At 36.8% G+C, this 22,835-nt stretch overlaps 1 long non-coding RNA gene across 1 annotated transcript; it reads right to left on the bottom strand.

The window, feature by feature from the left end:
- Positions 1-1,242: 1,242 nt before the first annotated feature.
- Positions 1,243-16,278, bottom strand: LOC126647694 (uncharacterized). Its single transcript, XR_007630645.1, has 3 exons — positions 15,979-16,278; positions 11,686-12,832; positions 1,243-3,529 (listed from the first exon to the last, which is right to left on the bottom strand). It is a non-coding gene; the product is annotated as an uncharacterized LOC126647694 (long non-coding RNA).
- Between the last annotated feature and the right edge of the window lie 6,557 nt (positions 16,279-22,835).

Here is a 22,835-nt window from a genome sequence, read left to right on the forward strand (position 1 = left end):
AGTGGAAATAATGTGTCATAAGTACTGGTGAGCCAAGCTCATACAAATTGTTCATACTGAAAACCCTTTGTAAAAATTGCCCTGAAAAATTTTCTGTGTGGTCTGCCAACTTGGTATAGGGAAGAATACCATATTGTTTAGGTAATCATCTATTCGTTTAGACAAATATACGCCTAATCACAGCAAATCGTATGTTAGGGGTAGCATTTGAAAACATTTGAACAACATAATCTACAGACATAATTCTGAAAATTAACATCACGTTGTACACAATCTGAAAAGAAATATATTAAATGAAGAATTTTCTTTCAGTAGTTTCTGAAATCTAGTATTGCAAGAATATTGTGAAAACTGGCAATTGAATTTATTTAATATTAAAGAAGATTGAATATCTTTTCAAGCTATTTTCACTTGGACCAATATGTAATTAAAAGCAATGGTTTCCTTCCATTCTAATTAGTTTCTTTTCCTGATTACTTGTAAAAATGAAATGAAAGTAGTTGAAGAATTAAATAATTCTTATATTTTATATCATTATTTAGATTTATGTTCCTTGATATTTAACCTCTGCTGTGCATATACTTGTCAAAACACGAGAGATAATTAGTCCAAACATGCATGACCTTTACTTGGAAACATTTGCAAACTGCATCATTTTAATGCATGTATAATGTGAATTGAAAGAGGGGAAAATAAAATCAATTAATGTGTTTTACAGAAAAGAAAATTCCCCAAGAGATCTGAAAAATAAAACCATTCATTATAGAAGGGAACTTTTAAAAACTTATAACTTTTTATGAAAGGTACTTTTAAAATCTATTACATGACTAGAAAAACAAAAAAGTCATGTCAGAAAAACTTTAAAAAGTTGTAGCACCTATTTATTTTTCAGGAAAATGTCCAAAGTATACAGGAAATAGAAATCTTGCTCAGAATCTTTTAGTTTATTGAGTTCTCTTGGCCTTGAAAATCATTGTTGAAATCTCTGGGGACTCCTATAAAGATGTATTACATCATAAAACAAACTAAGGATAGTAACCCATGTTATTAAACTGTCAACATACATTATACTGCAATCTATCCATGATCCAACTCAACTTAAAGCCTGACTGTTGGCAGAGAGTTTAAAACATAAGACTACTCTCTAATCATCTAAAGCCTATGGTACTTCGGAAAAAATGTTGTAATAATCACTTCACTACTCTGTTGTAGCATGTGTGAATTTCATTGGTTTAGTACTACAAATGTTCTACCATTACAAGGAAGGATTCTGAAGGATTACCACTTAAAAGGTTTTATTAGTGATGCTGTAGATTTCTTTTTTCACGGAATATTAATACAGGTTTATTAAAACAGACATAACGAAAAATAAACCTTAAAACCCACTGCTTAAACCTTTCTTAATTTCCACATTAATTTTTAACAACAAACTTAATAAAATTACATTGCTTATAAAGTCTGTCGTCTCAGCTAAAGAAAATAGGGTTATGGCTTTGAATGCTGGAAAAATGGAGATTGGTGCTATTTGGCAAGAATTACGATAACTAAAAATTTCAAATCTGCTGATAACATATGTTGAGAGAAGAAATTCCAGTTAATTATATTAATCTAAATCATCATTGTTAGTTTCCATTACAGCATTACCAAGGAATCTTGAGGTTTATTATAGATATTCTTCACCCCAAAGTTATTGTGTGAGGTGTGGCATATAAGGGGCGTAAAGTTTTCTTTTTCTTTTTTTTTTCTATTTTTTTTTTTTTTTTTTTTTTTCTTTTTTTCCCCCAGTGGTTTAGGAGAGAAGACATGGAAAAAGAAAAAAAAGCTGATGGGTTTGGGGAGTGGGGGTGTGAGAGGAGGGTGTAAGGGGCATTCATTTGACAAACCAGTAGGTCTTCAGTTGATGGTCATAGACATTCCCGTAGAAGATCATAGCAGTAAGACTATGCTAATGTATTAATAATGACTATCTTTATCTCTGCGTAACAAATAAATTGGGAAGCCTGTTGCAGATAAGATGTCATATAACATGATACTGTGATCAAGAAAAAATGAGAAAGTCAACCCTATTGAAGTAATTCCTCAGAGGTCTTTTATTTAGCTTAAATATGTGTTTCTAAGCTGAAATATGAGAGACTAAAGTAATTAAACCAGTAGGTTGTTAGAGATTAGAAGTGGTCAAAAGCGTGAGTTAGGATAGGAATGTGGAAAATTAAAGGAATTTAAACTTATTGACTTCCAGTCTGCCCATAATCACAAGTGACTAAATACTTCTGGTAAAAATTCAACAACTAAATAAATAAGTAACAGAATTGACATTAATGGTCACCAGCTTTATTTGTCAGTATTAGTGTAGTAAAAAATGGAGTATTTGTAAAACCTTTTCAAAAGTCTAAACTTTCAGCCTCATTGCACTGTCTCACTCACAAGAGCAAATTATCATTCAAATATATGGCATAATATTATTTTTAAATCATCATTGTTCATTATAGCTACAGTTACATATAGTACTTCTTTTTGTATGGAAAATAATTCAAGATCACCTTCTCTTTTCTTGGACATATTCCTGTCCAACAGTTTCCACAGCAGGAAGCTTTATTAGGAAGATGTGAATAATTGAGGAACAAAATGCCTAATGTAAAATGTATTTACAGTTTTCCTGAGCTAGACTGCAGTTGTTGCTAATGAGAAATAACAGTATGCAACACAATGCTGCCAAAGAAAGCATCCATACAGACCCTGTAGTATGCATCTGAAGAGTAACATTTCCTGAATATATAAATATTTGGACTGAGTTGCAGTTTGGCACATTCTTTTCTGGGATCCTTCAGACTTATGCCCAGAAAGTGATGACTACTTTTTCCTCTACAACTTGTGGGGTAATGAAAGTAACATCTAGAGAACCCATAAGAGAAGCAGTAAAAATAAGTAACACCCTCCTTACTATCCTACATTCCGGGGGCACTTCATACTTTGAAAGTCTGATGAGCATCCTTACAAAACACCTTTGTTGTGTTTTAACACCATATTAGTGTTTTAATGCTTGACATTTATAATTTAATCAAAATAGGATAGCAATTTTGCTACTTCTCTGTGCTACTTCTTAACCTGAGAGAGTACTTCATCTCCTCATGTTGTGCCTTTTGGAAGATCTCACTTTGTGTCGAAATGTGGGTGTGTAGTTTCTGTTTGGAAGTAAGAATGTAAAAGCTAGCTAACAAACAGGAACTCCATAGCCTTGGATGGGGGCTATGCAACCCCAGGCACCTGCATTGCTGGCTGGCTCATCTATAGGACAGCTGACAACATCACTGTTAATACCTTGCTGTGAAGTGTCACAGTTTTTTAAGAAAAGTTCCTCAGATCTGGTATTTAGACCAGTACTTTTTATTCCATACAATGATTCTGCAATGAGCAGCGGGATATATGGTGTCCAGGAGTCCTACATTGAGTGGTTGCACAGAAATAGGTTTTCCTCTTCAGGATGAAGTTGAATGTGAAGGAATGAGTCTCCCCAGAAAAGAATGCAATCCTAGAAAAGTGCAAAGCAAAAAGTAAAGCAAAAGAAACCATAAAATAAAATACATTATTTTATAATTTGACATTAACTTCTATGTCTGCTCACGTTAATGAATTATGTCTTCCAGCCCTGAGAGTGGTTAGTGATTGTCTCTGACTGAAGTGACAACCCTAACACATTTGTGCACTTATCTGCTTTTCTGCTTTGATTGGAAGAGAGATTTTCAGAGAAACTCCTTCTCCACAGGGAAGAAGACTTCACTGCATGTAGATGCCCTTGTTGCTGTGAGTGTCATCTAGGCTGGAGCTAAGGAAAACTCATCTAATTATCTGCAGGTGTGCAGAAGTTCACCAAAGAGTGGTGTTGATTCATGAAGACCCTCCTGTTCTACAGGCATTTGTCCAAAAGTGAAAGCTTGCTGATCACCTGAGGAAAAGGTTATCAGCCTCAAAAAAGGTGAAACTGCTGAATTTGAGAGAATGAAATGGAAGAAGGATTAAATCAAGTATTAAAACAGTCAGGACATTGACTTCTGTTTGCTACTGCAGTATTTGGAGTTTTGTTTTGTGACTTCTGGACACAGAAAGACTGTCCATGGTGTTCTTACCCTGTCCCTAGGTTGTTGTGTCATCACAGACGAAGAAATACTAAACCATGCCTGGCATTCTTTGACCATGCTTGAATAAAAATTATTACAGTAAACAGCCAAGTGTTTTTTAAACGTTAAAGAAAAGGAGAGTTTCAGATTTCAGGTTAGTTTTCACAGTAGTCAGGCTACTTTCATTTAGATTCCTGTATTCCCTGTTATAGAAAATGAGGTGTATGTAATTTTTATCATAATTTTATTTTTCCTATTCCAATGTGACAGCAAAATTTTACTTTGCAAAAATATGAAAGTCTGTTCCTAATACATTGATTTCATTTCCTCTGTACTGTAGGGATCATTTATATCACAGACACTTCTGGAGATGTTTCTGTAACTAGCTATACACCAACAGTGCTGAAAATAAGAACATTTATGTGATGGAATTATTTCTAACCATTGGGCTACAAATACATGTTTCTGCTGAAATGAGTGGTGGTCAAAAGATCCTGAAATGCTCCTTTTTAAAATGTATTCCAAGATGTTTGTTGAGTTACTCCTTGAAAAATTATTAGCCGTGGTGAAACTAGCAATACAATGGTGATGAGCTGCTAAATGTTTTGTGCTTAATTTAGCACACAATTTAACAAGAGACACTGTCTCCCAACTCCCCCATTCCTATGCTCCATTCACAGAGGGAAGACAGGTCATTCCAATACATTTGTCCAGCACTTAGTAATGGGAATCAAATCCTAGCGGTAGCACTTTAGTGTATTAAATAGTGATGTCAATAGCATTAGTGTGAGCAATAATGAATACAGTAGCAGAGAGGTAAACAGTGAACATTTACAGACTCTGTAGGAGCCAGGATTACATAGCAAGCACATGGGTAATATTTTCATTTTATTTTCTGAGTAAATGTAATACTTTGCAAAATGAACTTTTCATCTTTAGGCATTTAATCAGTTGTCAGAAACCAATTTGAGCAAAATTTTGTGCCCATCATGAACACATAATCCCACAGAATTTGTACTGTTCTTTGCCAACTAATTAAACCAAAAGCCATCTGGGATACTTGGTATTGTTCAGTTCTGTGGGAGACTAGTACTCAGACATCAAATTAGTGTGGGAGGTATTTCCCACGCTTATCTACTCAGCTCATGAAGGACGAAAACAACCTTGAATCTGTGGATGCGCCATTTTATGCGTCTAAGATAATTTTTCCAAGACCTGGATTAACTGTGGCATGTTTATTTACCCGCAGAAATCAGACGGGAATGACTAGCTGTGTGGACATTTCCCTTTAGAACTCCTCTGCTCAGTTCTCTTCCACACACAATTGCTCAGGTGCTCAACCATATCCATTTGCTGGTATAGCATTATGGCTGTTCACAAGTTGTTCATAACTTTTAATCAGGCATGGATGCCAAACAAGCAAGGGTTAAATGTCAAGCCCCAGCTAAGACAAAAGTGTTGACTTTCTTGCAGGAAGGTCTTGCCTCAATCATAATTTTATCATTATTTGTCATCTCTGCTCTATCTACTTACTCGTATCTCATGTGTTCCCCTTCCTGTCCTGTTAATTTGAGTTAAGCTATGCAGCCATCCAAGTCTGCTATTAAAACAGCTGTTTGGCAGTTGTGGGAGAACTGCTAGATCTGCCTTTTGTTTTTTAACTCCAGGCATTTTGGAAAAGACAGAGCTCAATGATGTCTTATTTACTGGGGAATAGTTCCCTGTTCTACACTGCAAGACCTGAGAGAATTTCACAAGTCTAAGGTGGCTTTCAGAAATGCCAAGCAGGGAGGAAGAAGCAATGCTGTCAGCATCCACATCAGATATATCCCTTGATGTCTCCATATGGCACAAGCCTCTCTTTTTTGTCAGGCTCTTTCCTCCCTTCACCATGGCTTCTCATTGACTTCATGGCCTCATTACAACTATAAGCAAGTATGAAGTTCAAAACAAACGCTTACTTAATACAATAAGCCAAAGGTAGTTTTTGCTATTGAAAGTTTTGAAAATTAACCAAGAAAAAAATTAATAAAATCAGCAACTGTTCACGTACAATTTGTGACTGGAAAAAAGATCAAGAACAAGCAGTTAATTCACTGAGGCTGGGTACAGATATACTTAGCTCAGTAGACTTTGCTTAAGCTGAAAATTTTCAAATATGTTTCCACTATTCTGTAGTGTAGGTATAAGTGGTGCAGGTAGCCCTTGCAGAGACCAAACAATTCCCTTTTTGCTCCAGCTCTGGTGTAAATTGTTCCTTTCCAGTAGTTTGAGTAGGTCACTTTCTGTCAGTGCTTGTTGTAGGCATTGCTACAGAGTTGTGTAACAATCTGGGACACTTCTGCACTCCTGGCACTGCTTTTAAGCCCAGCAAAGTCTGCATTCTGAAGCTGAAGTCTTTGAGTCAAAGCTAAGTGAACTGTAGGTTAATAATAAAAATATTATGAATAAGGGGTAATCTGATCCTTGAGAATGGAATAGCACTGGATGTAAAAACTTCTGCTGCTTAAGGCACACTGTATTTTTTCTCTGGGTTCCACTTCTCTGGGTACTAACACACTAAGAATTCAGTCACATGGAGACTGATTACTTGATGATGATGCAGCTGACTGTGGGTTCAAGTGAATTTAAAAAGTCCATCAGTGAAAGAGACTATCTCAGCCTCAAAATGGAAAAAAAGAAACACAATATGACATTGGCAGCAAACAAATGAGGAGAGACTGCCTGTTTTACAAGGAAAGCCGTGTTAGTTGAAGAGAAAGTGGATTGAATATCTTAGGCATCTTTGTTTTAAATCTAAATAGCACATGAGCTTAAAGAGGAAAATGAAGCAGAGAAAGTCTCTATATTTTTTTTGGTGCATGTTTCCTGTGCCATCAGAAGAGTATTTGTTTCTAAAATATTATATAATCTGTGTTTTGCTTGCTCTTGGTACTACACATCTTGTACATCAGAATTCCCTGTAATATAGAACTTTGAAAAGCCCAGTTTGTCACTGCTAGTAGTCATCCTCAGTTTGTTCCATCTTTACCCTGCTTTGTTGCATCTGTGTCCTCTATTCTGTTTAGTTTTCATTCTGCACACTTTAAACCTGACTTCTTCCACTTCAGTTTTTTTCTGTGTGGCATTATATTCAACATGTGTTTCAGACTTTCTATCTGGACATATGCTCAAAAGTGTTAGTGAGTTTCTGCTTCTGTAGGGATCAATATTAAAATTCCCATATGTTTCAGTGGTGCTGGACCAAACCTGATGTTACTAACATCAAAGATAATGAAGGTGTTATAATGAGCATTTGTATTTGGAGAAGTGCAACACATGTTACATACAGTATGGACATTTCTGTAGCAGTCAATTTACATCTAAGAGGCCATCTTTCAATCTGTGGCTAGATGCTAATCACCAAAAATATAATTTTATAAGTCACTAACTGAGCTGAAAAAAGCTGTAAAGCACCTTACAATAATCAGGGTTTTTGTTTTGGTTCCCCATCCCCCCCATCTTCAATGCATGTGCCAAATACTTTATAAGCAGAAAAACCTCAAAATTTTAGGGCCTTAAATCATTGACATTGATTCCAACTTGTCAGAGACTATTTTAAGGGTTTACTGTATCTTTTCCATTAATGAACTGCCATTTTCCTGTTGAGGATAAAAAAAACAAACAAACAAACAAAAAAAGGACAAATAAATCAGGTTTCTTATAATGAAAAAATTGTTCAAGAGCAAGTATTCTTTTCAGTTTCCAGCTTGTTCATCAGTAGCTAACTACCCAACGTTACTCCTCACACTGTTCATATTGTAGCTGAAAAAATCAAGGGTGCTGGCCCAGGAACAACAATAGACTGTTAGTTTTTATAACATTTAAACAAAAGATAAAATCACTGTCAAATGGGTAGGGACAAGAGGATTAAGGAAAGATATTTTGTATCAGACTGAAACATGATATGACAAGCAATACTGCAGCACCTATACTGAAATGATTAGATGACATCCCCAAAAATTTGAAACAATTTAAAAAAAATGTGAACATAGAATAAAACATAATAGTAAACAGCTATAAGGGCACTCTACTGTAATTCAGAGAATAACTCCAGTACAACAAAGTATAAACTCCAGAATAACAAAGATTACTCCAATAATCATTATAGTGAAATGTTAATACATAGGATATTAATATTTCTTCCTTTATTTTATCCTTTTTTAATCTTTGTTTACTGGGTGATCTGAATGTTAACTATTAAGTTATTCAAAGGCAACTGAAATTAAAATTTCGTCTCAGAGTTATATATTTCAAGACTGGCACCTGACAGTATTTTAAACAAAGATTAGTATCTAGTAGCTCATGTTTTTTGGGGGGTGGAGATTAGATGTTAAGCACTGTCACAGTTCAAAAAGAACGTATAAGTCTTTATGGCTTGGGTTTGGTTTTTTTAAAGGGTATTTCTGACTAGCTAAGAAAAATGTTTAGATTGAGGACTTTTTGACATTGCTAAACCTGAAATTATTTTTGAACTGTGTCTACTAATTTATATGCATGCCAAACAGTGACAAATATTGTTACAGCCTATATGTAAGTTTTGCTTTATGAAATAGCACAGATGAGCCACAGAGAAAATATAAGGTATTAATATCATCCTAGATAATTGTCACTTATGTGCATACAACTCTGGAAAAGCTGGTACTTAACAACTATACCACTACTGAGAGTAAGGACAGCTGTCAGGTCTGAGGCTTCCCTACTGTGGAAAGGTGTGTGGTGTAGCAGAGGGTGAAAATTGTGTCGTCTTAGTCTCAGGATGCAGCTTCAAGATGTCCAAACTGTTTCCTGAATGTTACACAAAGTTGTTAGCAACATGAATTGTACAATTGCCCAAAATATTTCTTTTAGAAAAAAGGGAAAAAAGCTCTGCACTAATGGCAGCCATCAACTAAAAAACAAATGGTGCAGCCTGTGTGTGCGGAAGAAGGTGGAAGGTTTCCATGAGGGAGGAGAAATGGTATAGTTCTTTCCTATAAATCATAGCCTAAATAATTTCATATAAAACAAAATTAGAAAGTAGTTTACAATTCTATGACACTGCAGTAATAATAAAATATATGCTAATGAAAAACCTTTGAGGAAAATACTGTTTTCTGTGGCTGTGGGTAGTGCTGTAGTTCCTTGTTTGGTATTATTGGTTTTGTTTCCTCCTCTTCCTTCACCATACCCCATCACAGTTTGCCAAGAACTGCAATAATGGTGACCTTATTTGAAGTGGGTTTTATCCAGGCATACTGTGAGACAGGTTTTATCACAGACGGAAACTGTGCCTTTTGTTGGCAGCCAGTATTTTCTTGAACTACACTTCTCACATGTACTTGGACTTAAACAGCACAGAGTCCTCTCATCAGAAATAGTTTTACACCCAGGTGAGCTGTTGTTTCTGCCAGCAGCCAGAAAGCCAATACAAACAAGGTGGGGGTGGGGAGGGCAGGCAGTGTTTGCTCATTGCGAGGGAGGAAGGGTAAGTGAACTGTTGCTAGGCAATATGTTTCTGGATGACAGATCCTCTGCTTTGCTAAGTGACCAGAGTAATTATTTTTGGCAAATCTATGCAGAGCTCTGTGGGTTGTCATTGGCCTTCAAAGAAAGAAATGGGTCTATAAATATACAAAATGTATTTGATTTATAAAACTGGAGGTGTTGCAAGAATGAGTTACCTGACACATGTACACTTTCCTTTGCCTGTCTGGGTTTTTTTTCTGGCTTTCTGAATTGGTTGCCTTGGTGTGAATGAGCTTTGTTCAGGTCCTCCTCTAAGGTCTTCTCCAGCTGCTGTCTAGGCACAGCATCCATGCCACATTTGTTGGCACTTCCAGTCAGAACTCTAGAAAACTAGTGAGCCAGTGCTGCTCTTGGATAAGCTGCAGTGGCAGCAGGTGCTAACAGTGTGGATTAGTAATAGCCACTTAAAAACCCAGCACCCTTGCCAGCTTTCTCCCAAACAGAATTGTGCTGTGCTTGCTCTTGGCTGCAAAGAATTCTTCCAATCAGCACTAAAATGAGAGATGGAGATAAATAGCTCCAACCTTTACTGACAGTGTCTGAGCTGCATGAAGAAGCATGAAAATACACTCCCACACTTTTTTGGGAGTGTTTTCTGCAGCCATTAAAACCTGATTTGGATACTGAAGATGACAACTTTGCTTGCTTGGTAATCCTGTTGAAGGATCTGCATGGCATGTCCTTTTAACCCATGCCAAAGACATATGTTTTTGTTCTCAGTCTCCAGAAAGTAGGTTAGTGAGAATTCTGAAAAAAAAACAAAAAACCAAACCAAAACAAACAAACAAACAAAACAAAACCAAAACCAAAACCCAAACTATAATCTTTCTCATAATGATACAGGTTTTTTTCATCAGAAGGACTACAAGGCATAATGTAAATGTAATGTGCGTACTCAGTGTTAGATGGAGCCCCTGGTGGTCTAGCGGTAAAGGCGCGGCGCTATCACTGCCGAGACCCGGGTTCGATTCCCGGTCAGGGCCACTCCCGGGCAGGTGGGGCTCGTTAACCCTTAAAGGCAACCCACCTACGTCCTAAGGACCTCGCTGCCACTGTCCAAGCTCGCTTGGCCCCGGCAGATGAACCTTAGGATTAAAGGGTGGGCTCAGTTCCGCGCACACTGTGTCTCACCTAAAAAATCCAATGCGCAGGCTGGAAGGTGTAAAAACCTTCCCCGGATCTTCGCTCGCGAAGACTGGCCATTATTATAAAAACTCAGTGTTAGGGCTGAATCTAAACCTGTGACTTCCACTTATTATGAAACCTTAAAACCAACCCTAAATATTGCCTAGTTTTGCATTTTATCACAGGTTTGAAACTCATCCCAGGTTCAGGAAAAGGGTGGTGGGTGATGAATTTTTTTTCCACACACACCTTTCTCTTATTCATAAAGCTTTTTGAGAAACCTGGGGGTGATTTTGAGGTTTAATATTCAGAAACTCAGCCATTCTGCTTTCCTTTGTGGGGATATTTTTTAATGCTTCATTTGAAATTGAAAATCAAACCAAACCTCAGGCAACAATTTCCCAAATATTAAAAGTGAAGAGAGGGTTTGTGTAAACATCTGTCAAGCAAAACGGATAATTTCGTTCAGCCTCGGTCTTACATTGCTTCGTGAGGTGCTATTGTCGCATGCAGTGCTGAATTCCATTCCCCCTTTTGTCCATTAAAGCAGCACATTGGCACTGCTGATCCCAAGTCCTGCAGCAAAAAATCCCAATGCAACCTGGGACGTCTTGCAAGTTAACCGGTCAGGGGACTGAGATGAAAGAGTGAGGCCAGGAAGGGCCAGGTCACTAGAGTGACTGAGAGACGCACTGTTATAGGACATCAGCCTTGTGCCATTTATCACATGGTGTGATCCTTGCAGAGAGGATGGTAGAAGGTGGGAGAGAGACTTCTTTTTCTTGATTGGTGTTTGGTTGTTTATGTTGGTGCTGTTTGCAATTCCCCTTGCTAAGGGAAGGAAATTGATCCCAAGTATCTTAAATAAAGACAGAAAGATGCAACACGCTGTAATTACCTTTGAAGCATGTATTTTTTCCTGCTGCATGTTGCTGCTGGTAGAGCTCTGGCTAAAAGAATTGCCTGAAGCATCAGCACTTCTTTTTCATCTGCCGCTTTGTTCTCAGGGGGCTTTCTGTAGTTGGCAGCCTTAGTGGAGGAAGATCAAATAGTTCTGGCAGCTTTCGTAGTAAGGTAGGATGTCATTTAAATAAAATGATGCACGTGTATGGTGTAAGTCAGCCTCCTTGCTGAGAGGGCATAACAAACAATTAAAGAGCAGTTTCCTCTGGGGATGAATGGCTTTTGGGGAACTATTTCACTTATATGTGAATTATATATGTATTACTAGGGACGAGTGATCTTGTAAAGTGAAACAACTGAAAAAAGCCTGTGACAACAACACAGTGTGTAACCACAAGGGAGCTTGTCTGTGTTTGCTGATGAGGGGGGAGAAGGTTTAGTGGATTGCAGTCAATAAAATGTGTTAAAAAAACTAGAATAGCCATAGCTCTCAATTAAACAGCAGAACATGAACTGATAAATGAGAGTAAAATAATTTGTTTATTTTTAGCTTCAAGATCGGAGCTAGATTATATCCAGTTTACTGCTTGGCATGCTCCTGTCCTAATGGAATATGTGCATGTGTATACACTGAAGGCATCAAAGCCAAAATCCAATATTAGATGGAATTAGATAGAAACATCCCAGAGTAAAGCAGTGTATCTCTGATTTACTAAGAAGGGGATTAAAATGAGGGATAGGGGAACAAAATGGAACTGGCAAAATAGACAGCAAACTATTGTAATTGGCACTCATCTTCTCATAGAAAAGAAGCAAATTTTCCACGGGTGACTCCAGGAGCTGCAATGTAGTGTTGGGTCATGGGCTTATACGTATTGCAGAGGAAAGGCAATTGAGGTTTTATGCTTACAACAGCTGATGGCTCCTAATGTGGTGACTGCAAGAACTGCTCAGTGGTATAGCTACTGAATTAACAAACAGCAGGAGGTCTCTAAAGAAATTTTAACATCTTTTGGTAAAGAGCTCTAGTAGTGTTGGTATTAAAGATATGCAGAAAAATTGAAAGAGAGGTCCACAGAAAAAACTTTTAGAAAAATACAAATCCTGCAAAAGCTTTTCTGAAGTACTCTTTGAAGTTGCATCTGTGGGAACAACAGAAGAAAGGGACATTTAGTCCAGACTCAAACTGTAGATGAAAGGAAATTGAAAAGTGGTTTGACATTTTTAAGAGATGAGTAATATTAAGAAGCTTGACCCTGTATAATAGCAAAGCTGCTGTTTCAATGATTGCGGAATTGAAGACTGGAATTTGAAACAGATAAATGGAAACTTTTTTGTACAGAGCTCAGTGCAATATAGAGCATTAACTTGTGTAATTCTTTAGTATATGAAGGGCTCCGTGGGATGCTGTGAGAAACATTATGTGAACAAATATACATCTAGCGGCATGAGTATTTTCATAGGAAGTGATATAATTTCCTGTAATTTGGGGCACAAAACTACTACTTTGTGAAAGCACTAGAGAAAGAAACTTCCATGACAGGCACTTTATTCCACAGTATTGTGCATTATATAATTCTCTGGGTCTTTACTGAATGCTTTAGTTCACAGTCATCTCCAAACCTCTGGGTTAGGTTACGTTGTCAAGCAACTTCTGTTTCTAGAAGCTAAGAAAGATATTTGTGGTTGCATTAAATTCACCTGTCTCAGTTGCACAGCCTTCTCTGAGAAACACAAATTGCCTGACCAATTAGCTTACTCTTTTCTGCTTTTTCATTTTTTGATAACTAAAAGCGATTCTTTAAAAAAATGTCACATGATTATCATATTTGCAGCCTGGTATGCAAACATTGCATGTTAAATCATTGCCTTACATTTTATAAACACTGAATCACCAAGTATTGCCTTAGATAGAGAATTTATTGCTGATATATGATAATTAATTATGATGCTATTTTGGCATTAGTGTTTAATACCATCTGCCTGTCTGAAATCTGGTTGTTCATGGGACCAATCATCCAGTATTTCATTCTTACAGTTTTAATATAGAAAGGAACATAGCTCATGAATTGTAAACACAAATATATGCACTCTCAGATCTGACTTTAATGCTTTCATCTACCAGAGAGCCCTGTAGTCTTGCTACTGTTGCCCTTTCACTGAACTCTTAGAGGTGTTTTATTTTATGGAAAGTTACTTGGCATTACTTGCTTCAATGTGCTCTTATTTGCTTTCTTCTGATCGGTGCACTGTATGACTTGCAGTACTTTGAAGTAACAGCATTTCAGCTCTTTCACAATTAATATTAACTTCTCATTGTTTCCAGTTGTGTTAGCAAGCATAGTCTTCTATTGACCTCTCTGCAGTACATAATTTTTGAAGTTTTCCACTGGCAAAAAACCAACCTGAACTGCCTCCTGCAAAATACCTGAAAGAGTATTTTTTTGTATCCTATATTTTGTATGTTTACATTGTACGCATGCAAAAATGCCTACACAGTGATCTAGTCTGAATTGTTATGAAGCTTTTGTTTTAAGACTGTTTTCTAGATGGGCTCCTTCTGTTATTGATAGAAGAGGCTGAGAAATGCTATCCTAATCAAGTACAAAAGTACATTTTTTGACTGAATAACTAGAAGTTTTTAAAATCTGTAATGGGATTACACTTAATCACCTGTATGAACAACCTGGAAATCCACAACTTTATTCCTACGTTATTCTCTCTTAGTTTTGTATATAAAGGTTGATCTGACAAATTTTTATTCATGAAATTAAGGGGTGTTTAGTGTTTAATATAAATTACTGTGTACATGAGGAAGGCTGATTTTGAATATAGTTGAATGTTCATAGTAGTGGTGCATAAAAATATTCTTTTAAGTATTTTTATTTAGACGTTTTGGTTTGTTTTCATCCTGGGAAAACTTAAAACAGCCTTCTCCAAAAAAAAAATAAATTGTCATTGTGTCACTTTAAAGTCTTTCTTACAGATTTGGAATGAAAAATATTTTTAATTTAAGAAGTAATGTTAGATTTCTGAACATGTCCATGTATAGCAATTCACAATTACTGAAGCAGTTTGATTTAACAGGCTGTATCTTGAAGAAGAATAAGAAGCATTCACATTACGATACGCAAGCTCACAAGTCATAACCCGATTACTTCCAAACTGAAAAGCTTATGTGAAGTATATGAAAAAATGTGAAGTACTCTAATAATTTTAAATTACTCTATATTGCACATTTTCAGGTCTCTGATCACCTCCAAATTCAAGTGCTTATAAAACTGCTCCAATAATTTTAAATTGCTATGTGTGCAGTGATTTAAAATTGTTAAAGTGCTTCAAAGTTTTTTAATAAGCGCTTTAATTTAGAAGTGAGTTGAGCAATACTCCAGTATACCTTCAAGAGATTATTAAACTGATGTAAAAATTTACCATCTGGAAAGAAAATTAAACTGTTTCTTTAAAAAAAGTAAAATTAAGTGGGTGGAGGAAGAGAAAGGGCAGAGGAGAAGGTATAAGAGGTAGTAATATGTTAACAGGGAAGAATACAAGGGTGAGAAGCAGAAAAAATATAAACTGAGTAATAGGTTCCTTTGCTGTGTGAAAGGTAGGTGTTCAAGATTAGGGCAGCTGCCTAAATGAGGCTAGGAGGCTCTCCTCAAAGTTATGACACCACCACTCAGAAGGTTACATCAATATAATAGTGACAGGAGAAAAGGTTCCTTATGGTTTAGGAAGAGCACAACTGACAGACACAACATCTTTTAGGCTATTCAACATCTAGGCATCGCTGGGCTGCTATGTAGATGTAGTTTTTTTCCTTAATGTTCCTTAAGCTGTAAAGTTGCTCAGTGCTCTTAAGTTGTAATTATTTGAGTGAAATAAACAACTGATTTATTAACTGATTTTTGCTCTAAGAAGAGCACTTCTGAGTAAGAAAACACACTTTCCATAATGGTGTTTCTTTTGTTCTATCCCAGCCTATCATTTTACCAGATGTTCCTGCTAGAAATTTGAAAGAAAGATACAAACTCATTTAACACAGCAAATTAAAAATTTGTACTTCAGATATTTCCTCAGTCGATGTAACACCTTTTGGTTTTAATCATTTGACTTAAATGTTGACATATTAATGATATGCATAGCAGGAACAGACCTCTCTATAAAAAGCAAGAGGCAAATATCAGACCATCTACTTATAAACAACAAAACCAATCATACAGCTAACAGTGTCATATGAAATACTCATCAGGTTGGAGCACTGATACGATAACCTTAGCCAAATTACCTTGTATGAATATGTATTTTTCCTGGATATGTCCTTGTAACCGATCCTCAGAGCCTGGTCCAGGCTTTTGACAAGTATAGCCTCTGTTGAGATTTTTGAAGTACAAGGGAAAAAATGTCCAGTTTTCTTCCTGAGAAATGTCCAAGCAGATAGTGGGCTCAGTCAGCTGCAGTGATCCAGGAGGAGCTGGCACAGAGAGGAGAAGGACAGTGTTGGCAGCTGTGGCTTTGAAGGCAGAAAACGATGAGACAAGCTGCTATTTCTCACTCTGTTCTCATTTTCTTTTTGCTACAGGAAGGACAGTGCTTTGTTTGGTGGGAGTGCTCACTGTGTTTTCAGGACTTGCTTTGACCTTTAATCAATATCGATTGATTCTGTGAAGACCTGAAATCTCTGACCTCTGGCTGACTTTGCAAAAGTAAAATTAAATTATGCTAATATTTTTCAGTTGCTGAAAACACCAGAAATACATCAGGGACAAAACCAAACAATGCTTTAAAGCCCGTGTGATAACTTTGGCATTATTTGAGGTGGATGTCTAAATGAAAGCTGTTTGTATTTGAAACTCAGGATACAGAAGTGGAACCAGGTATCACTTTGGAAAACTCCGGGCTCTTTCATAAACAACAAACAACTGCACAGCTCACAAATGTCAGAGACCATCAATCTACCTTCATAGGCTGATTTTAAATTGGTCTAGAGAAAAAATTTGAAATCAGGCTTCATCTCCTTTGTTGTAGTGTGTACCTGTCTTTAGTTCTTGGAAGCACAGAATCATGTTGACTGTCCTTTTTTCTACAGGAAACAATCTTTGAGAACAAAAAAAAATCTTTATGGCTGTGAAATAAAGAGCACTGCAAAAACTATCTCTCTGATTAGTCATACGTTTGGCCTTTAAAGAACTGAACAAAAAGATCAATATCCTGATTTCCTTTTCGTCTTCCTGGGCCATGAAGCATAGACCTCTTGCTTTGTTTGTTGTGTAATGAAGGAGGTAAGACAATGCTAGCAGAAAGAAAAGATTATCTCCCTCTGGTAAATATATTGACGTTACTGACAGAGGGGGAGAATGGTACAGAGAGTAATGAGAAATTTGACTGCTTTTCTTCCCGTCCTTCCTTTCCAGCTTAGCATTGTTACATCCCAGTGAATTAGCTGCTACAAAGAGGAGTAACTGTTTAGAGACTGTCAACAAAGAGCATTTACAATTAGCTGAATTGATTAACCTTTACAAATGCTGTTAGTTTTGGTGTTTTTTCCTCCACACCATTCGAACAATATACCTTATTGATTAAACATATTCCTTTTATGGTAGCGCTGATTTGTCTATGGCTTCCCCAGTCATAAAAGCTGTCTTTGTAATAGCTGCTGCACATTCTTGTGAGGACTTGACACTGGAGATTGATTGGCATTGGGCTGGAAACTGGAGACTGATGCAAGCACTGGAGTAGGCTGCCCAGAGAAGTGGTTGAGTCACCATTCCTGGAGTTATTTAAAATATGGACTGGATAGGGTGCTAAGGCACATGATTTAGTGGCAGTCTTGGAAATGCACGGTTAAGAATTGGACTCGATCTTAGAGGTCTTTTCCAACTCAAATGATCCTATCATTCTATGATTCTATGATTATGTAAATCACTCTCCGTGTCTTGAGTGTCAGGAGTCATACTGCAAAAGCAGGAGAAGCCAATTTGCATTCCAGCTGCTCCTCTAAAGTGAGTGCTGTGCTGAAACAAAGGGAGTTATCCCTTTATTATATGTCACATACTCTGCATGAGACACATTTTCTTGTCTAGCTGGAAAGAGCCAGTAGCTACACATAAACAAATAAGGGATGCTATTTACAATGACATTTATGGTTTGGGTTATGGTATTTTATTTTGCATACATAATGTGCAAATTTGGCAATGGCAAGATTCTGCTTTTCAGTGACATGTTTTTAAATTTCTTTGAAAGATGATTTTGGTGATGGTATGATTGGCAGTGAATTGGCCTTGCTAAGGGAAAGGGTTCTGAGAGATCAACAACTCTTGGAGGATGTGTGATGCTAAGTGTGTTCTTTTCTAACCTAGAAACCTATGAAGTTTCAGGACAATGTGTGCAAAATACCCCTTGGTGCTTCATTCTTACTTTTGGAGAAGGGGTATATGTGATTTTTGTGATTGTGAAAGCTAGTGACAGCACAGGCTGTTTCAATAAAAATTCATCACATTCTGCCTTATGTTAGTGCCCACTATACCTGGGAAAACTCTGCACTTTAAGAAGGGATGAGTAGAAATTTAATTTCTCTGCCAGCTCAAGCTGAGGCTTCTTCTGTACAGTCTTTGATGTATTATGAAACATGCTGAATTACACATGTTGTTCTACTATTTGCTTTTCAGCTCAGTAGGGACTGAACAGAGAACTCCAGACTCATTTTACTCAGGTTTGTAGGTGGTTTCAATGAAATTCCATTCCATATGTAAAAAAGGCACTAGGTTTCATTCATGTACAAGAATCATTAAGATTTAGAGTTTTAACAGCACTCTTCCAGTTTTTCAACAAAAAAAAAAAAGGCTTGCCAGTAAAAACTGAGAACACACAGAACATTGAGAAGCTTAAATGAGGTGTTCTTTTAAATGTAGATAAACTGGTTTGAAGAGATCTATTATCTAGCAAATGTTAACAGAGAAGATGTAAATAGTACACATATACATACTGTTTGTATATTGAGACACATGGTAGCTTGTGCGTGTATTATATTAAACATATATCATCAAGCATTTAATGGTTAATATAAGGGAACTGATGTCATTCTACGAATCAGAGGAACAATGGTGGCACTCAGCCATTTCTTTCCTGAATAGCTGCTGTGTTTTTTAAAAATAAAAAATCAGGGAGCTGCTGTAGCAAAGTCTGTAGCATTCACAGCATGACAAACAAATTAGAAAACAGCAGATGCAGCACAAATTAAGATGTATTTAGCACAGCAGCCCATCAGATGTGTGAAAGTCTTTTGTATATCAGCTTTGCAAGGTTGATGTATTGCACTTTAGACAGCTGATAATGAACCCTTCTAGCAATTAGAGATGGAAATACTGAGGATTTGAAATTGTGCTGTTCCCAGTGGGGGCAGGGAGGAAGTGGGAAAACCCAAAACCCTTAGTGAGAAATTTACTGCTTTGTGTGTGTGCACTGAGCAAAACAAAGCAAATGTTTCAGTTTACGCACATGTACATTTTGAATTTCTCACCTTTTTTTTACATTTAATGCTCTTGTAATTATTATTTCATTTTTTGTGTAATTTAAAAAATATATTTCATTGTTGATGTTATGGGAGTTTTATGGTTGGTACATTGTCTCTCGCTTTATGTGGTGCTTTATTTAGTTATCTGATGGGAGGACAGTAATTTCAGTAGTCTAGTCTTCAAACAGTAATAACCATTTTAATGATTTAAGTAGTTTACAACTTTACAGTTTTATTGCATTTTACCATTTCCCTAATGTTCCTGTTACATATCTTCTTCCTAATTCCCTTTCCATGGCCCAAAGCATAGTTTAAAAACCTTGATGGACGCTTTGCATAAGGTTGTGGGTTTGAAGCCCAGACTCAGTTCTGTGCTTGATCCTCCGAGATGCTGAGTGCTCTCAGCTCCAAGGAGTCGCAATGGAAGTGGAGAGTACTTAACAGCTCACATGCCTGAGCCCCCTGAGGAGAACAGCAAATTACAGTGGAACTGAGATCTGTCTGCTATATGGATAATAACAGTTTCCACTTATATAGGGTCTTTCATCTGAGAATCTCAAAATGCACTACAGATTATGGATGTGCTACAGCAGTGACTTTGTTATGGCTGCAGAGAGATTTGAAACTGAAGCAGACGTTAATGCTCTTTGTTACTTGTGAACAAAAGAATGTATCTTAGTACATCCTCACCAGACTTACTATCATGAGGCTTTATAAAAAATAGCTAATGCTTTTTCTGTGAACTAAGGTTCCTATTTAGTGTGAATTGTGGTTGCTTAAAAATGGTCTTGTGTCGGCGTGTATGCCTATTATTTTATTATTATTAGACACAGGGTTTGTACTCCCTGCTCTCAGCTGCTGTGCTGCTTGAAGGTGAGTGCCCTTTGAGAAAACAAACCACGGGCATCAGACTGGGCAACTGGGAGGTCCAGGCTGAAAGCACAGCCTCCTTACAGCTGTCTGCATAGCAGTGCTGATGACAATCACCGTTACCCACAGAAAGAGCACCAGTTGGTCTCACAAATGATGTGAGCAGAAAACTGATATTGTGAAAGTGCTGTTAGGGTCTCAGTAGCTATATTACTATTATACCATCAGAATAATGTAAGAACAAGAACTATCCAGACCTCTGCAGAATGAGCATGGGAGGAACATTGTGAAAAGTGTGTCCTTGCACAATGTAGAGAATAGAGCTACCAGGATACTGCACTTGGAGATTGTGGGGAAGACATGAGAGATATTGGGCATGAATGACAGGACCCATTTCCTGTGATTTAGCATTGCACCTACTTTCATAACTAATGATGATGAAAAAATGAAAAAAAAAAAAAAAGTGGTGTCTGATTATTTTTATTGATTGTAGGAAAAAAATTTCTCCATTACTTTGCATCATGAAAGAAAAAAGGGTGAGAGCTGATGACAAATGAGTGGTGTGAAACCTACCTGTCTAATCTGATACTAGACTGATCCATTGCCAACGAAACTACGTGTGACTGGCAAAGCTAGGGGTGGTACCTACCCTAACACTGTTCTTTTTCATTCTGGGGGCTCATTCTTTGCATTTTCAGTGCAAATGTACTTAAGTGATACTTTTCCCTTGTCCATAATGGTGGGCTTGAGGACAGCCTGATATATACACAATTTTGATGTACTTTTTCACAAATTTTGTATGGAATGAATCATTCTACAGTAAGAAATTCTGTTAACTTCCATAAGCAGTATAATCCAAGGTTCTGCAAATGGAAAGGTTGATAAGACATATCACTCCATTGCATTTTTGCTAATGTTACTAGTGTGAGGGGTGAATAAAATATCTACTATGCATATTTGTCATAGCGATCATTTGGATTAGAGCAAAGGGCTCTTTCCAACAGTAGAGCTATTATCCTGTCTTGGCTTTTAATCTATAGCTTTTGACCTTCATTTCAAAGCAGTATTATGCTGGTAGTTATTAACAGTGATCACTTGGTGTGATAGTTTTTAAATTAGACTAGATTGCCAGCAAAAGTACTCTGATTGCATTTAATCAGGAAATGAAGATGATTCTCTCTGGGCAAATGAGTTACCTTTGCATTACTCAAAAAAATAAAAAGCAATCAGGCAAGTTTCTTTCATTGCCAGCCTCTTGTTTACTGAGATCCAGAATAACAGTAATGCCCAATACATAAAATATTGCCTAATTCTTTTGATTTTGTAAAACCACGGTACAGAATTACTCCCTGATGCAGACTCACTGTGACAGAGACCAACAAGATTATTTTCTGGGTCACAGATAGTTCATTTTTTATACTTACTGGTTTTTTTTCTGCTGACTGTGCTCTGAATGATCATCTTAAATTTCATCTTTTATTGCATAGATGTAAATAAGCCATGGCAGTTGATTACATACTAGCAAATTAAATGCTGGGAGTTTTACTAATGGTATAATGCATAATGTAGTAATAATTATTATTGAGTTTTAACAAGTATGTACATATGTAAAAATGGATTAGGCTTGTGACAGGCAAGTTTTCTATACGTCATTTTAAAAAAAATTGTGATTTGGGTTCTTTTTCCATCATTCTTCTCTACTGTATCTTGAGATTACTTGCAAGAATGCAAGGCTTATTGCTGGTAAAAAAAACCAACACAGAGTTTTCAATAAAGAGGTGTAAAATACATGGAGTTAGATGCATGATAGCTACAACACTGTGGATCAGTTTACCAGAGTAAGCAATAAGTGTTTTGCTTTTCTGATTTTGTCCTTGTTCTGAGATAAGACTGGAGAATAACTTAGGAACACATGAAATTACTAAGAGCCTTGAGGAAGTATCAAGTACAGGTAGATTTATAAGTCAAATCTTTTTCATCATTTTGCTTTCCTCTCTCAACTGAGAGAGACATATAAGAACAATTTTTTGCAACTTTCCCTCTTTCACATCTATTCTGTCAATATAAGAACATTTTTCTTTTTTTTTACCACTAGTCTCAGCTGTCAAAACATGTGAATAATTTCAATTTAGGTATGGAAAGTTTTAATTTGAGCGGTTTGCATATTTATATTGTGCCTGTAATAGAGGAACTAGAGAAGGGCAGGGGGGGTGTACAGTGTGCTCAACATCATACTTTCTGATACAAATTCTCAAAAGAAGGCCTACCTTGTAACATTTCTAATGTTCAGCCTCTTTCCTACTTAGTCAATGATAAGCCTTTGAAAGGGCCAGTGCTTCCTGTGAAGAAAACAGTCCATCCTGATGAAAATGAAGACACTTAACACACTTTATCCTCCACAATTACAAATAGCTAATCATAATTAGGAACACTGCTGTTGGGAAAACTGCTCACCATGGTACTAAAAAAAACCCTATTGAACTTTCCCTTCTTAGGAAGAGTCTTGGCATGAGACTAGTACATGCCTTTACTGGCATTTTTCCAGTTTTCTTACAAATTGCCTTGATCGGTTGCTCTTACCTGAAAATTACATATCTGTAAGGAGAATCTTCTAGTTAAAAGTATGCCAGTATTGAAGAAATAATAATTGAGGCATTTAGGAAGGATTCAAGATTGTTGGAAAAATAATAATGATTTGAAGCATAGCCAGGGATAATTCACCCCGTCAGGTATTATGAAATGCCCCATACCTGTTCCAAAAT

Source organism: Myiozetetes cayanensis, unplaced genomic scaffold (genome assembly GCF_022539395.1).
Source record: "Myiozetetes cayanensis isolate MyiCay16 unplaced genomic scaffold, myiCay2020 scf4, whole genome shotgun sequence".
NCBI classification, from domain to species: Eukaryota; Metazoa; Chordata; class Aves; order Passeriformes; family Tyrannidae; genus Myiozetetes; species Myiozetetes cayanensis.